The sequence below is a fragment of the Anas acuta genome, chromosome 2, assembly GCF_963932015.1.
Source record: "Anas acuta chromosome 2, bAnaAcu1.1, whole genome shotgun sequence".
Lineage (NCBI taxonomy): Eukaryota > Metazoa > Chordata > Aves > Anseriformes > Anatidae > Anas > Anas acuta.
Window position 1 is genome coordinate 42,621,055 of NC_088980.1, and position 17,470 is coordinate 42,638,524.

The 17,470-nt window shown below is 39.5% G+C and overlaps 1 long non-coding RNA gene across 1 annotated transcript in view; it reads left to right on the forward strand.

The window, feature by feature from the left end:
• Positions 1–10,132: 10,132 nt before the first annotated feature.
• LOC137852578 (uncharacterized) overlaps positions 10,133–17,470 on the forward strand; it is a 167,013-nt gene continuing 159,675 nt past the window's right edge. The window contains exon 1 of the long non-coding RNA XR_011093942.1: positions 10,133–10,322. This is a non-coding gene — a long non-coding RNA (uncharacterized lncRNA). The remainder of the gene's footprint in view (positions 10,323–17,470) is intronic.

Genomic DNA, 17,470 nt, shown 5'->3' on the forward strand with positions numbered 1-17,470 from the left:
CTTCAGCAGCTCTGCCTGCCTCCCCTAAGCACAGGCAGCAAGACATTTAATCAGCACAGTTTTACCTGGCTGTGGTTATCAGTAGCAATGCAGTGAGAAAGAATGCTGTGGCTAAAAGTGTTTCAGGCTTTTTTTCTCTTTACTTTCTTGGTATCATTCATATTTTAGATTGTTGGCTTTCTTTTTCCAAGAAAGACTATGTAGGGGTAACTTGTTTAAGGTAATAAAAACATACATATATATATATGTATAAAGAATAAATAAACTGAATTATTAAAGAGGGCAAGGTAGAATTACACCCTAAAAATAAATAAATAAATTATGCACCCTTAAAGAGATCCTCACTTGTGTGGTATGTCTGTTTGCAGACTAGGGTAATGCCCAGCAGCAAGAAAGATTGCTGCTTTTGGTATTCTACAAAGGTCTTCCTGATTTTGCTCATTTGTAAAAGTCCTGTCAAAAAATTCCTTGTGCTGTGGATATCAGTGCATACACATCTGTATACACACACCCATCCTTAATTTCTCTAAACCATATGCCAGGCCTTCAACCATTTTCATCATGAGAAGTGTGCTTTCTGCCATATCCATTGCAGCACTGTAAAAGTCCTTCAGAAATCTTTCCTCTGGGCCCTGGCGAAGTGGCACAGCCTCTGCGGCTGTGTGGTGAGGTGTGGATGTGAGAGGGAAGGTGTAACTGGGGACCGAGCCAAGTCTGAAATGCTGGTCTCAGCTACGGAACCATCTGGGCCTGATCTACCCCGAATTTCAGAAAGCTATCGTGCTGGAAAACAGGATTGCTGCGACAAATGTCATCAGCTCCTCCTAACAATCAGCAAGGTCTCTTCCTTCAGTACTTGAACGAAAAGGCAAACTGAACAGCCTGCTTCTGTCTTGCTGTGACACTTTTAGCAATAAAAGCTGCCTGGTAGCGAGACACATGAACAGCACTTTCCTGTACGTTTGATCCACCTCTGTTCCTGCCAGTGCGAATTTGGGCTTTGCTGCCCTGGTTTGTAATGGCTGCAGGTGCCACGCGGCACAACAGACGCAGCAGGGAGATGTGGTCTGTGGGTAATTAAACGTATCTGAATTCAAGTCGCTAGATATGAAAAACGACCTCTGCGCAGAGGTAAGAGAAAGACATAAGTATTACTGTAATCCCACCTTCTTCTTTAATAGGGGAATTCATGGTAATGGGCAACAAAAAAAGCACCTTTGCCTTCGCCCTTAGCTTTACTTAAGAAGCCTCTGAACTTTCTTTCCTCACCACAGGCTTCAGTATTCCTTTTGTCTGCACAGGGGCACCCCGCAGCAACATCTCCACTTCCCACCATTGCAGACCTATGTAAAATACTGGGTGTGCCCATAGGTATTGGGCACTGTCCCGGCAAGTGCAGACCTCCAGGAACAGCTGAGGCTGTGAGCTGAGGGCCAGGCTGTAAGAGGCCCGGCTCCACCCGTGGCAGCTGGCTGCTGTAGTAAAACTCTCCGGGGCTCGTGAAATAACCGACATGAAAGTGACGTTTGGCCCGAGAAACGGAACTCATTTTTCAATTGACATTAAAGAGGAAATCATTTTAGTGTTAGTTGATACTGCACAGGCGCATTTTCAGTAATTAAGGCTCCGAAAAAGCAATGGAAAGACCTACGAGGTGTGTTAAGAATGAAGCCAGAAGCAACATGTGAGAGGTGCCAGCTGAAAGAGTCTCTACACTGGCTGCTACACGTAATGGGAAACCTCGAGGAACTGCAGAGGGAAGGAGTAAACAGCAGCCCAGGATAATCAAGCATGGAGGAGCCTCATTTGCACCTTTGAGTATGGTGCAAGGACCCAGCAAATACAATTGTAATTTCAGAAGTGTGTTATGTGTGGAAGTACATATAAAACCTATTCTTATGGCTTTGAGGTGCTGAGGAAGAAATTTTGCTCTATATCTTCTCTGGTCTCAGCCTGAAACACTTCTGATCCCATCCCTTCCTTCCCTGTCAGCTAAGAGGGCGTTCATATGCAGAGATTTATTTTTACTATTTTCTAATTCTGTACTCTTTCATTATATTAGATTTCAATTCTACATCCAGTTATAACATTTGGAGGGTTTCTAGAGATTGTTTTGCATCTTCCTTCTTCTAAATTATAATTCACAAGGATATTAGAGATACCATCTACTATGCACAAAATCAGATGACATTCCTGCATTTTTGCAATAGAAAGCCACAAAAAGCGGAGTCAGCTTGGTCCATGGGATATGTATATTTTTAATAAGGAATGCTCAAAACACCTAAAGGTAGAAGGTTTTGTTGTTGTTGTTTTGTTTGTTTGTTTTTCTATGTATCTCCCTTCAGGACCCAAGTGAAATTACAGTAGTTCCCCTCGGCTAGCCCCCAGGCAGAGGTGGAGATCTGAACTAGCAAGACGGATATTATCGTATCCCCAGGTGTACATGCTTTGCTGTTTATTGCCTAAATACTTTCCAGATTAACAGAAGCCACCTGCCTCTACTTTCCATGCTCCAAGTTTGTGCCACAATCTTTGAGCAGGGAGTTTATTGTTGATGAGGATGTGCAGCAACACCCCAGCAAAAAAAGATCGTACTGTTAGTGCATGCCACAACACACCTTTACTAACCTGCAAAGAAATCATTGAAGCTAAATTCCCTTTCCCTCCTTCCAAAATTGTGGTGCCTTCCCATTTGCTATCAGCTGGCTTCCTCAGCCAGACTTCACTTCAGGTGGTTTTCATAAACAAACCGTCCTCAAATGACTTTTCCAAGGTTTTACGAGGAGATGAACCAGCTACCTTGTTAATTTCCAGTTCTATGTTCTGGTTTCTTACAGCCACTACAAGCTCAGTGCCCCTCCCACTGTAGCAAAAAGACAATGCTCCTGAGAACTACAAAGAAGACACAAGCACGTTCAAAGTTTTGTAATGTGCTTGTTTATCTGGTAAGATTTGATTTTATAAATGTTTTCTATTTTGCTGCTGTAACTCTTCATATCAGAAGACACTGCTCTCTTACTTACTCTTGACAGATTCTGTATAAATTTATGGTTCTGCATCAATAATAAGAGTCATTAATCATAATAACAATACACATCACAGGGTCTCCCAGGCATTCACCACTGAACTTGTTGAACTGTCCTACAAATGAACACCCCACTGTCAGTAATTATTTCTGGGCTGAGACAGAAAACAATGAGCTTGGTTAGAAAAACTGCCGAAAAACAAAATTTTCTCCCAGTGGACTTTAATGATGGTGCTGGTGAGCAGGGAGAATCACAGATACAAGAGAGCAATTAAGGGGAAATACAGTTTTTGGAAAATGGTTTCATTTCTGTAGAAAAAGAAAAATTGTTTTTTCAACAACTCCTAGTCAGTCAAAACTATAGGCAAAGTTTTGTTTGTTTGTTTTGTTAAAAATGTACAAAGATTGTTCTCAAAGGTAATCATTGTTTTTGTCCAGCTTCATTTCTTCCAACAACTACATTAGCCAATAAGCACAATATCCTTCTATTCACAGTTTATTTACATAAAAGAAAGAAATAGTGGGAGAAAAGCAATCTAACAGATTAGAGCAATGGGCAATAAATCCAATTCCATTCCCAGTAAAGTCAATAAGAATTTTTCTGCTGAATTCATTGGCTACAAGGAGAAGCCTGTGATTCAGACATCATAATATAAGCAATGAGAAGCAATGGAACATGAGTAAGAAGCGAGAATAACAGTAATAAGGCAATAGTAGAAATAAATCTTACATCTTAGTTGTTTTTTTTTGTTTTTTTTTTTTGTTTTGTTTTTTTTGTTTTTTTTTGAGAATACATTTTGACAGTGTATTCCCTATTGCCCTATTGGAGGGCAAGCAATAAAAAAAAAAAAAATAATAATTTGCTGGCTATAAAGATGGTTTAACCACAACTTAAGTCCTAAAATCTTATCCAAGACTACTCTCTCTTTCTCGAGAAGAACTGCCATTGGATTAGGATGTTATCTCAACAAGGATGGGATTATTGTTTAGTTATATCACATGTCTTCCCTGCTGCCTTTCCATCTGCTTTACTGAGGGGGGTTCCTGGCTCTCAGAAAGGTGGATGGAGCCTTGTGAGAGCCTGAGTGAGAAAGGAGGGAAGTGGGAGGCAGTTGCTCAATGGGCAAAGGGTAAAGAGAGCATGGGGAAAGAAAAGGAAGGAAAAGCAAGTGTAGGTGGCACATGTGCCTCAGCTGCAGAATCTAATTATCAGCTCGTACATGGGCACATATTTGATCTTGTTCACCTATATGCTTGCATTCTCTGCTTTCCAGAGTATTTTCTTTGTGACACACAGAACCATTGAAAAACTTTGCAGCCTTTTCTGAAGCATCCCAAATAATCATTTTATTGATGTCAGATTCCTGACTCATTTCGGGAATATCTGAAATGAATCTGAATATAAGAAAGCTGAAATCTGAATATAAGAAAGCTGAAATAAGTCAAGCTACCTTTAAAAGAATATAAACAATATATAATGTTACCACCCTCACTGATAAAGATTTCAACTTTTTCTTTGTTTCCCTGCAGCACTCTCTGTTTTTGCTGCTTTAACTTCTGCCATGGAAACCTTAACCATGTTATCCCTGATTCTTAGTCCTCAGTATAACTGTAAATACACAGATATAAGCATATAATAATTTCATGAATTCTGTATTTTCTATTATATATTGGGAAGAAATTTTCCCAAATGACCCGGTTTTACATAACCAGGTACAGAATTAGTCCTTATTCTTCTTGGGCAGACTCCCTCAGGCTTTGGTCTGTTCTGATTTGAGTGCTGTCCTTGAAGACAATAGCTTTCTCTTAGGAAGAAACTAGACCATTTTTTTTTTTCTTTCTTAAAAATCTAAAGGGAATTTTGAGAAAGCTAACCCAAATTCTCCAAATAAAATATGACAACTGCCTTTCTCTGTCTATGTGGCCAGTGTTACTCCCAAGTATTCTCTAAAATAGATTGTTTATTATTGTCTGGAGACACTTTTCTGTCTCAAGAACTTCATTTACTGAAAGAAATGGAGACAATTCATGCCAGATGAAGTTGACATGCCATCAGAAAGAAAGGGGAAAAAAAAAAAAAGGAAAAAAAAAAGCTTGTATTCAAGTAAGTATTTGCTAACTATAAGATGCACTACGTCTGGAGACATTGACTCGTCCGTTAAAGCTGCAAGACTTCAGCCCATCTATCTCAGAGAGAATCAGGGATGGGAACAGTTATAAATAGTACAGATCCTTTACATTTTCCAGTAATCTATTTAATTTTTTTTTTTTGTGGGTGATTTTAATGACTTCTCAATGACTACTGATCAACATCAATGAGTCGAACAGTCTCAGATAGTCAGGGAAAATAGCTTTGGTTTTTGAGTTTTTTGCAGCCTGGAACTGATTTTATTTATTTATTTATTTATTTTGATGCACGCTGTGTCCCCTATAAATCGTATGGATTAGGGCCTTCTTCTTTGGGGATTTTATTCATTCCTTTCTTATTTTAAGGTACCTGCATTTGTAGTTTTTAATATCGCAGCAAAGCTGCTGCTGACTTCTTTCCACCAGATGGCACCACAGACTGTAATCCATATCCACCATCTATATGTGTATGTGTATATATATTATTTGTATAAATATATGTGCACATGAACATAATAATAGGTATGTATTTACTGGTATGAAGTGCTAGACAGCTACAAACTTTACCAACATCACTCATCTCCTTTCATACCACAGAAGGAGAAGAAAAACCATCCAATTGACACCTTGTATGGAGACCACACCAGAAACAGTGCCTTCACATATGACACATTCATGGTACCAGCAGTCAGTACTATATAAAATACATATGATTAAAGAGATGGTGCATATTATGAACTCTTACTTTGTAGTACAATTTATGGTAACCACTTTTTTTTTTTTTTTTCATTTTTTATAAACTTCAATACCAGCTACATGTTCCTTCTTAAGTACAGTTCTATCATTGAAAGATTATTCCTTGGAATTCAGTTTTGAAATCTTTTCAGCCCAACCATTCCACATTACATTAAGGGCTGCCTACCTAATGCTTTAATAGGAAATGGAAAGGGATATCTTTTCTATCCTAATTGGTTGCTTTCCTTGTCTTAATTTTCCTCTTTGATAGTTCGATCAAATGCCTTCACTGAGAGAACAGTGTAGAGATCTGAAAGACAGGTAGAAATGAATACTGGTATGTATGATATGCAGAAAAATTATTTTAAAAGAAGCTGCCAAATAGCATTTATAAAATGTAGACTACATTGTGGGCTATATGTTTTTAAAAAAACACTTGACAAATATGAATGTTATTTGGTATCACTTTTTTTTTTTTCCCATCTTAATTACTTCTCAGTTTTATTCTCATTGTTTCATTTGTATACTCTAGAAACAAAACCTCCCCCTGATCTGAAAAGTCTTTAGTGAGATTTGTCAACTGACTGCTTAATGTCTGAGGTCTTGTGTGCATAGACAATCAAAATCATATTAATATCTTTAAGGACAACACTATTTAATTGTTAATGTTAGATCCTTGCTGGAAAGGTGCTCTCTCATGCTGCACTGTAGACTGAAGTCATATGGCTATCCTATTGCAAACAGTTTATCAGATCTATAAAATTTTTGTTTGTGATTCATATCCAGGTTATTTTAACTTCTTATGTTTTCATATTTTCTATTGTTATTCTCTCCATGCTTTTAAGAGATATTTTAGCTTGTGTTATTATCACTCCTTTGGGGAATTCCTGTAAGCTATCACAACAATAAGAGGTGCAACACAAATGATACAGTGCTAGGTAGTGTATATGAGAAATAAAAATAGTATTGGTTGCCATTTTTATTTTTATTTATTTATTTGTTTGTTTGTTTGTTATCTTTCAGTTTCTAGCTGTTCCTTCCCTCCTTCCTGATTAGGTGTCACAATGGTGAAACTGCCCTCTCCTAACCCTACTCTTTTAAAGCATTAATTTCTTACCCTTTCCAAAATGGGTAGACACCTGCTGCCCTCTAGTTCCTGCTCAAGACATCTTATCTGTCTTAGCCTGAAACCTAAGCAATCTTGAGTGTATCAAAAACAAGCACTAGGAGCCACCAGGAATAAAAATGGCTTGCTGTTTTACGATGGCTGTGGACTCCAGGAACTTGCAGCAAAGCAAGGAATAGTGATGGGCTTACTGTGCAACTCAAGATGCCATGAAGCCGAGTGACTCCATTTGGGCACCCTCAATGGTAACTGAGTGAGACAGAGAAGCATAATTCCTAGGATCACTAAACCTGGAAAAAGTCTTTGTACAGTAGGAAAGTGGCTAAGCACACAGAAGACTGCAGATTTGGCTCATAGCAAAGCAGTATCCTGCAGAATGAGCTCTGGATGCTAGACCCTGAGCTCAGCCTGGAGCTCAACATAGCAGTTGTTACCTCCAGGCTTAGCCTGCCTCAAATGATGGGCATGCTGTATAAGTTGCAGCGTGTATGGAAGACAATAAATCATGCTGTTTGGGAATACTGCAATAATCAATGACCAGGAATGATAGATAGTTGTCCAGGGAGGTGTGTGCAAATAGATCTTAGCTTGGTACAAGGGATGGATTGAGATGCTTCCTAATTATTTTCTTCAGTCATTAATGTCATTTCTTAAAAGCATACTGTAAAGTACATTTTAATGTTTCATCCTTTAATTCTCTCCTGTTTCGCCTTCTTCACTCCCTGTAAATGCAGTGGCTTGTAGGCTTGATGGTACTTAATTTGTACATTTTTACTTAATTTGATGAGCTGTAAGTGCTCTTTTAGCCTACTGTGAGCATTCAATAATCCAAAGTAGCTGTGAAGTATATAAGTCCTGTTTCAGCTTTATAGTGCCTGATTAGAACAGAAATAATGTATTATGAAATCCTACTCAAATGCCCTTATTGGATCACGGCTATCCATCACAACTCAGAGTTAAAAACTGTCATGTCTTGCTGGTCTATTTTTTTTCCTTCTCTATTACTCCACATTAACAAGGCTGAAGAAGTTAACAACAGCAGCATCCTCATAGTTCTCTGGATATTTTCTAATAACATGCGATTTTACATTTGAGCTTAGCAGTGATCCTCCTCATCCCTTTTCCCGTGTCTGGTCAGTTCAGATCTCTGTCTTGAGCTAACTTTTGGGAAGGAATCATTAGTTTCCCCATCTGAAAAAAAAAAAAAAAAATGGAAATCAGAGTCTTTTCTCACATCTGCTTGAAAAGATAATAGATGATGTTTGCAAAATATTTTGGATCTTCAGGAACTTGTTTTTAGGGAAGAAAAAAAAAAAAAGAACACCTTTACCTTTGATTATTTTTTAAGGGTACAATACAGATTATTTTCTAGATTTGTCTGGATGACCTGTAAGTGACGATACTTTTTCTACCCTCTCTCCCCATTCTCTGCCCCAGATGCAGAAGAAGCACGTGTAGAGGTGTAACTGCCCAGATCTGCCACTGACAAAAAGATACATACCTGCAAAATGCTGAGCAGAGCATATGACAATACCATCTCATATACTATATATCAGAAAGGATTTGTCTGTGCATTACCTGCAAGCACGTTTCCTAGATGAGGACTCCTGACTCCTCCTTCTTCCCCCCTGAATGTTTTCCCTTTTCTCTTTTCACATGGCTCTTTAATATCAGGATGCTCTAACCTACTTTTATTAAGAGGTTAAATGAAGCCAGAATGCTCCAGAACAGTGCTGTGTCTCATCGACCTCCCCTCCAGGCTGTGCTCTGTAATTTCTCCCGCTGTGCTGAATTGATGCTCCTCTCCGCGTGTGAAATAAGCAGTCGCTTCCTGAGAGGAGACGCGCTGCCTTCTGAAGTGCCCGTTCAGCGCAGCAGAGGACAAACTGTCTGGCAACAGGGGTGTGATTCAAGGGCTGTGATATGCATAAAAGGAACAAAAGAAGGGAGGTGCAAGCGAGAGAGGCTGGAAAGCAGACTGAGGAGAGAAACAGAAGAAACAGGGGAGAGGCTTAGTTTAGAGAATAAAGGCTAGAAAGCTATGAATATTAACATTTTTCGTATGGTGATGGAGCACCTGAAACACAGCAGGTCCTTTCAGACAGGTAAAACAGACCAAGCAGACTTGCTCATGCCAGCACTCTCTTGTGAAAATAGGCCCCTGAAAGCACTGCTACTTTGCACTTGTGCATATCTTTTGTTTGTTTGTTTGTTTATTTTTTTGTGAAGAATGTTTCCACTGAAATTCCTGTGCCACCAGGGGCTGGCTGGCACACGGCCAGTTAGCATGAGGATTGTCACAATGTACTGCATCGCCCTTTTTGGCCAGAGGGGACCATAACTCTTTTTCACCTTGGTTTCAGTAGCCTTGGCCTTTCATAACACCAACACCATCACCTTCTCCCCTTGCCGAGGTGAGGTTGGCTGGACGGCAGCAGCTCCAGTCCTTGCTGCTTGGGGGCTCCTCTGTCTTGGCCCACTGACCTCCAAGGTAAACGGAGATGCTTTACTGAAAGAGAATCGGCTTCAAAAAGAAATCTCCTTTAAAAAGGGAGATTTTATAAACAAATTTGATTTGCGGTATGTCAAATTTTCAAGCACTAAATTACCTCCCAAGATTGAGCAGCTATTCAGAAAAAAATGGGACAAAGAAACTTTGATGTCTGTATCCACTGGACTGCAGTTTGTTGCCCTTCATGTTTTTGGATTTTGGAGCAGGGCTTTTTTTGATTTAGGACTGAAAAAAAAGAGAAAGAGAATAGTCTCATGTTTTCCTCTTTCCTATGTGCCTTTGGAAACTGTTTGACAGAGCAGCACCACGCGAACTTAGCATGGCGCCAACCCTGCCCTTTCCAGAAGCTTCCAGCTGATCCCAGCCTCAGCCTCCACTTCTCTCTTTCAAGGCATGCTTGCCACCACATGGTAGGTGGCAGACAAACATGCCAGGAAGCCAAGCAGCATGCTGACTGTACCCCCTCAGGCGTGTGGAGAAATGCGCGGCCATCTTCTGCCACCAGGGCAGCCTCTGGTGGCCTCTATCTCTCACCAGGAGAAGGTAATCACCGGGGCTAGATTGAATTTCACACAGGTTTGGGGGATTAGTTCATACAGAAAGAAAAGCGAGTCAGCTCCAGCTGAATGCTGTTTCCAGAGGTCTAATTAGAAGTGCATGCATGTGATGAGGAGAGCTGCTAGGCACGCAAGGTTATTTAGGTACCTTTATGTAGGAGGCCCAGGTTGTATAGTGCTCCTTCCCAGGGTTGTTGTTCATGCCCAAGGAGTGCAGTAAGGTGGCTTGGAAAAGAAACTGTGAGTAGCAGCTGCTTTTTTTTTTTTTTTTTTTTTTTTTTTTTTTTCTCTTTGGGGGGGGTGGGGGTGGGGGGCAGTTAATATATGAGCCAGTTCATTTGGCAGGCTGGAATTAGGTTGTATTTCTTCAAATGTAGTTCATTATTGTAGTCAGCAGTTTCTTTAGTATCTTTGATTTGTGGTTTCGTGGTTGCTGTTACTGCAACTTTAGTGGTGATTTCAGGCTCTATGTGTGCCCTTTACTTTGTTACAAAACTTCTACTTCTTTCTATTTTTGTTTTAAGTTTTGTCATTGTTGAGCCCTTGTGTTGCAAAGCAGAACCCTACTCTAACGCAGCCTGTAGACATACACAGCTGATTGCGTGTGACACTTTCCCTTTGTGTCTCCAGAGCCGTAGGATAGTTCTGCTGTTCTTCTGTGTCTTTTCTCATTGCTCCTGAGCTCTGGAGCCTCTCTGTAAGGAGCCAAGAGGTGTGTGAATTTCAGTTTGAGCTAAAATCGGTGACAAAATGAGCTAGAGACATCTGGGAAATCACTGCCTGTCACCTTGTGAGTAGGCTGCACTGTGAATGCTAATACCTGTAAGCAAGTCAGCCTGGTAACTAGGTAATTTCTATTAACCTGTGTTACAATTCTGGATCCCTCTGTGCAAAGCCATGAAACTTAAGACAGAAAGGACATGTTCTGTTTCTGTCATTAACTGTTTGTGGGGCTCCCTGTTATGTTTATATGCCTTTCTGTGGCTTATAGTACCAATTTATTAGCTGGTTGTGTTTGTTGGTCTCCCCAGAAGGTATGGTATAAGGTACTTTCAATAAAGAGAGCTTGGAATTTACATTTTTATGAAGAGCTTCCTTAGGCGTCCTCCAAGCCAGCAGATCTGTGCAATTTGTGCTGTGTATTGGTGCAACTGCAGCCCTGGTTTTTGCATGCAACTGTTCATGCCATATAAACAGTTGCTAGACGTGCAAGATTCAGAGCTTGGGCACAGCCCCTTTGAAAATGTATCCTACTGTGCTTTCCTTGAATGCTTCAAGACTCTTTCGTTGTTGTTTCCTAAATGATATGATGCTGCTCGGCCATTTGGAGTGGCAAAGTGCTTTCAAGCACAAAATATGATGTTGATTTTTCTTTTGTTTTAACTAAATTCTTTGAGAAGAGAAACAGGAAGGAGGCAGCTTTGTGAGGTGAGTAAATGATAGCTAGCCCAGTTGTGGGCATGAGGAAATAAGCCTGTATGCACAAACACATGCAGGGTAATAGTCTACTTCAACAGTAGGTTCCCTTGCTAATTTGGAAAGCCATTCCAGCTCTGGCTTGAATCCATTTCAACATCAAGCTGTGAATAAGGAGGGCTTTTAAGTTGTCATTTTGTTAAAGCCAGCTTTTAAAACACAAGAAGAAGAGACATCAATTGCCAAAGCAAACAAAACTATGGAAATAAAAATCTTCTCCTTGATATGTAATTCAACGGTGACAGCCAGTGTTACGAGGTTTTATTTGTTTTGCATGTGTTTGTTATTGTAGTTTTGGGGGAGGGTTTAATGACTAGAAAGCTTGCTTTGACAGGTGAATTTGTTAAAGATGAGTATGCAGCAGGTGATTTGATTTTGGATAAAGTCAAAAGGGATGTAGTAGGTTAACTGTAAAAAGTAGTATTACGGTGTTAGTATTTATATTTTTCAATACCTCAGGGAACTGTTTCTGGGGCTAGAATAACATGTTATTTTGTCCCCCCTGTGTTATTTTCTCTAATCTGGAAATGAAATCCTGCAAAAGCAGTGTATTTCAACCCAAGTATGACCCCCAATGCATTACAAAAGTCTGGCAGAAAAGGCCACCCTACTCCTACATCAAAAACTTAAAATGCAATGAAGGAAACTTCTGAATTGTGACTGATCATCTAGATTTTTTTCTTAACTTTTACAAATGCAATTTAGAGGCTAACTTTCTCAGAACTAACTGATAATATAACAGTGTGTCTCCATGAATTCTTCTGTAACTATGTAGGGCAAGGCTGGTTTCATAACAACAGAAATTGTAGTTCTAACTCCTAGAAGTCACACTGATTTCATTAGCAATAGTGGAAGTAGCCAAATAATCAGTTGAGAATATGGCCTGTAGTTAACTGAGCTAGTATTTGCATGATTATACTTGACTATTTCTTAATGGATGAACTGACAACTAAATACACACACACACACACATATATACACGTATACATATACACATGTAGTAGTAGCACGGTGTATATGGATATACCATTAATTTATTTCTTCCTTTCTTTCTTCAGAGTAGTGTTTTCTTATTTGCTTTCCTGCTTGTAGGCTTTTAATGCTTCAACTGGACTTCCATTGAAAATAAGGGTTCAGGACTGCCCTTATCCTTCTCAGTGAAGTGAAAGGGGGATGTCCAACCATGTCTGAAGATAAATAATTCTCTGTGGTTACTTCATATACACGTTACTTCACAGTGTCAACGTATTCAATAAGATATGGTTCCTAGAAATAAAACACAAGGTAAAATGTGGTTGGTATGTCTTCTGAGATGAAATTATGATATATGACTGCCTTTGAATCCCAAGGATCCTGCAGTATTTTTATAGGACTGTCAATTTAATATAGAATCAATTTCTATACAAAACAAATAGCACACATTTGCCTGCCTATTTTAGAGCTATTAAGAAGAGGAGCATATTAAGATTTATCCTCTTTACTCGTACCTAGAACACTTCCCACTAAAATTAATTTTCAGCCATCCTCTTTTTTTCCTTATGGGTGCCACCATACAAGTCTGTGTGGCATCATGCTAGATATCTCATTTTCACAGACCAATGTGAAATAATAAACGTAAGCTCTCTGCCCATCTATTTATCGTAGCATGCATTTCTGGTTACTGTATGGGAGAAGATGGAAAGGGGATGTTAGACATGTACGTGATTGTGAAAAACGTTTGTTTTGGTGTTATTGTTGTTTTTATGGGAGTCTTTCACACAGAAATAAAAAACAAAGCCATAAGAATGAAGTTGTCTTTTGTAACTCCAAAAAACAATAATGAGAATAGAAATTAGTTGTGGCTGAGTTAACGTAACCTGAGTTCTTATGGTTATAGATCCTGCATCCTCTTCATTTCCCTACGTTCTCTGTTGCAGTGCTTGCATGCCTTCCCATTTTCCCAGTTGCACTTTTACTGCTTCCTTGTAAAATCACTCCAATCTCTCTGCTTGAGCCCTTCAGCTCTGGAAGACCATCATACTATGGCTGAATCAGAGTTCTGTGTAGCCTTGCCGTCTACCTGGTAGATGGGTACCAAAAGGCAAACCTATCTATACTAAATAGCCATTCAGTGGGACGAAAGTCATACTGTGGTATCTGCCTGTCTGATCAAACTTACTCACATTTAATGGAAAAGCGTGGTTTTTAAAAGTATCATTACTTTGAGCCCTCTGTCTCACTCTCAGACTTGGTAAGGACAGCTAAGAGGCTCAGAAATCATTAGCTGTACCCTGTTAAACAGAAATACCTTGTTTCCTTAAAAAACAAAAAAGGTGGTGGGAGGGGCAGGATATCAGATAAAAATAAAATTTTCTTTAGTTGAAAAAGATATATGATCATTTTCCTTGTTTTTGTTGTTGATTTGTAGGCTTTAGTGTTTTTTTTTGTTGTTGTTGTTGTCTTGTTTTTCTTTGTTAAAACATGGGATTTTAAAGATCCTGAAACAACTGAGGCACTCTTTCACCCTCAGAGGTACTACTGAGGCAAAGATACCAGAATTGTGCTTCACAGGAGGAGAGAAGGAAGATGTGAGGCATCAGGAACTTGCTGGAGCTTTGTTCTCAGGTCATGGGAGGAGGCAGGTCTCTGCATCTTTGAAATTATAATTTAAACCTATGGGCCTTATTGCAGCAACATAGTTAATGTTAGAGAAGTAGCAGGAAATACCCTGCATAAATCTTACGCATCTTTTTAATTTGGGGCAACTGAGACTGTTTAATGTGTAAAGCATAGGAACGTTTTCTGGATTTTCCTGGGTACCTAGGTTGAATAGGATGGTACTAGATGCTTGTTTCCTGAACCAATTCACTGGTGACCAGGACTATTGAGCATCCACAATAAACTTTGCCACTTAAGTGTGGGCTGTACACACTGGAACTTTAGGCAGTTATTAAGGGAGGAAAGAGATAAGGCAGGAACTCACAGAATTTGAAGTAACCTTAAAGAGAGTTGGGGCTATGAAAGCAGACCTTGAATGATGCTTTAGTGCTATACCTGAAGCAGGAACACTGAGACAGGCTGAAAAAGCACCCACGTGTCAGATTGAAGTCTGAGGAATGATACTCATCAGAAAAGCATGCCATGGTGTTGCTTAAAACACCACTCAACTACAGCTAGCTGAACTCTGGGGGGCATGATTTAAAACAAAACAAAAGCAAGGCCTTCCATCAGGTCAGCGTGTATTATGACTCCAAGTCACTCTTAGGAGCAGTTTGTAGATGAGAGCTAGGTGTGTATTGCAGGCAGTGTAACTGCAGCCTTCTCTTTCAGCTATCAGTTCGTCTCCTGGGATTTATCTGGAAATTACAACTGGTATTGGGCTAGGCAGGAGCTGAAGGACAAATAGTTTCTATGGATAAAAATTAATAGTTCAAACTACCCCAATTGTGACAAAAAAAGGAGGTGGAGATGGTGTGTTTTGACTGCATTAAGACCCAGCCTAGTAATGCACTCTGTGCATGTAGCTTTTAGTGTGTGAATAATGAGGCAATCGGAAATGGACACAAGACCATATTGAAGCTGAAGTATGGCTTCTGTCTTATACCAATTTAAATCAGACTTCCAAATTTCTTGGAGGGTCAGAAAGCTGAAATATGTGGTTTAGGGATAAAAAAAAAAAAAAAAAAAGGTTTATAGAAGCTACTTGTTTCTGTCTCAAGGTCCTGCTGTCACAAACTCTTCTTCATTTGCAGAAGCAGCTCTGATTTGAAGTGGATCTTCATTCTTCTGGATTTCCTTCTAGTGGGTCGTAGTACATAAGCTTAATGTGGTACTCTTTCTAATTGTCTGCTTGAGCAGGCAATTAAAGTAAAACATTGTACAATGAAATTGCATTGCTGCAGAAATACAAGGTGTGTGGTGATAGGGAAGCAGCATTTGAAAGTCTCAATCACTCCAACATGAAATTGGTTCAGCAGAATGAGATAGCCTGGGACAGTGTGGGAGGGAGCAGAGTCGGTGAGGTTCAGAGCCTGTGGTGGTAAGCACCCCCTTGCCAGGTAATTCGCTGATTATAGCCGGAGCTTTTTTGTTATTTCTGGGTATATTTTTACCTGCAGTTACCGTTTAAAAAGGTGTTGCCAATAGATTCAGTATTTCAGTCCCCTAAGTGCTGCAGAAAAGCACAAGGGGGAAAAAAAAAGTTCTTCAGTGCATATGGACTATTAATAACCTTTGCTAGTTCTGAAGACTAAGCCATGCAAATAGCTGTCATTTATACCACCAACATATTGTCTTTCCTGGTGGAAATGTGGGAGATGAATGCATGATTGCCTTTGCTGGCTGTGTAGCATGCACACATGTGTAACTTGCATATCTAATTAGGATTTTAAGCAATCCTGGAAAAAAGAAAACCAAAACAGAAATGTTTCTTCTCCTTTAAGCAACTTGAATAATATTAACAACCTCTTTTTTTTAAAAAAAAAAAAAAAAAAAAAAAAAAAAGGCAAAAATCCCGCAGATGCTTGCAACACTAACGTTCATTTTACTGAATTACTGACGAGTTTCATTGCCCTTCCATCTCACCTTTAGGATAGCAGTAAATCTTGCTTGGCTAGTGAGCCAATATCATCTAAAAATAGCCTGTGTCTGAGTGGGAAATGCATACAGCTCTGTTCTTGCAGCCTGCCTGTGAGACTTCTGTCAACCTGTATTAGATTCCAAATATTTGGGTAATTCCTCAGATGGAAGTGTGAGTACCCTTGCTTATATTATTTGGTATGTTTTTCTGTGGGGGCAGCAGTGGCCCAGGATCTAATAGACTTGGCTGAAAACAAAATTGTTCAGAATGATAGGCAAAAGGATCCATTTTGTGCTGAAATTATGCTATTAAGACAATTCACAAAGCAGAGTCACTGCACAGGTACTTCTAGACCCTGCTTAAAAAAGAAGTGCAAATTCTTCCTACAGCGCTATGAATTTCTTGAAAGAGTCATCCTGCTCTATCTCTCTGTACTATTGATCTGTGTTTCTATCCCTTTGGTCAGATAGAGGGAACTTAAATTGAAGATTGCTAGTAAGGGAATTAACAAAAGAGCTACTTCAAGATTTCCACCGTGGGTCTAGATAGTACAGAAAAGGAGATTTAACCCAGCAATGTCAGCTATTATACATCATTGGCTTGGTGCTATCCTTCACTGAGAAGGCAGATGTTATGCTAGATTTTAGAGGGAAAGGCAGTGTGACTAGCAACTTTATCGTGTTTAGCAAGCTACAGTAATCTTACACATGCTGTAGAAAAATATTGTTGTTAATATGATGCTTGAACTTCTGAGTCTTTGAATACACTGTCAACAGAGACTTTTTACTTTTTTTTTATAGCCAAGATTCTGAGCTAATGTGCTTTGGTCACTTACGTGCAGGGCTGTTTATATTGTTTATCCTGGGAAACTGAGTTAAACTGTAAGAGTATGTGTTTACCTAGATAAAAGAAAAGGTATAGTACTGCGCAGACATGGCCAGATTCTTCCTGCTATCTCTGCATCAAGCTTCAGCAAGCTGATGGATTTGCACTGTAGTGTGTTGTTCTCTGGGTCTCTTTACAGTTTGGGGATCTATGGCTTGGTACTGCACTGCCCAGCAGTTACAACTCAGGAATGAGGTGAAGTAATAACTTGACCTGTTTGGGCTGAAGAGGATGCTGTGACCCTGTACTGGTTTATGGGAACATGAAGGGTGTGTTGTTCTCACTTCGATTTGGCATGAAAACAAATCACACCAAACATTTGAAGACGCAGTCTTCTCCAAGTGCAAAGGACATGCTACTAATGTGTAATATATGCTGCTATCATATACAGTTATTAATATACATTACTAATTAACATTACTGATAAGAAACAGAAGAGCCTGTTACTTCTAAGCTAAATTCGAAGACA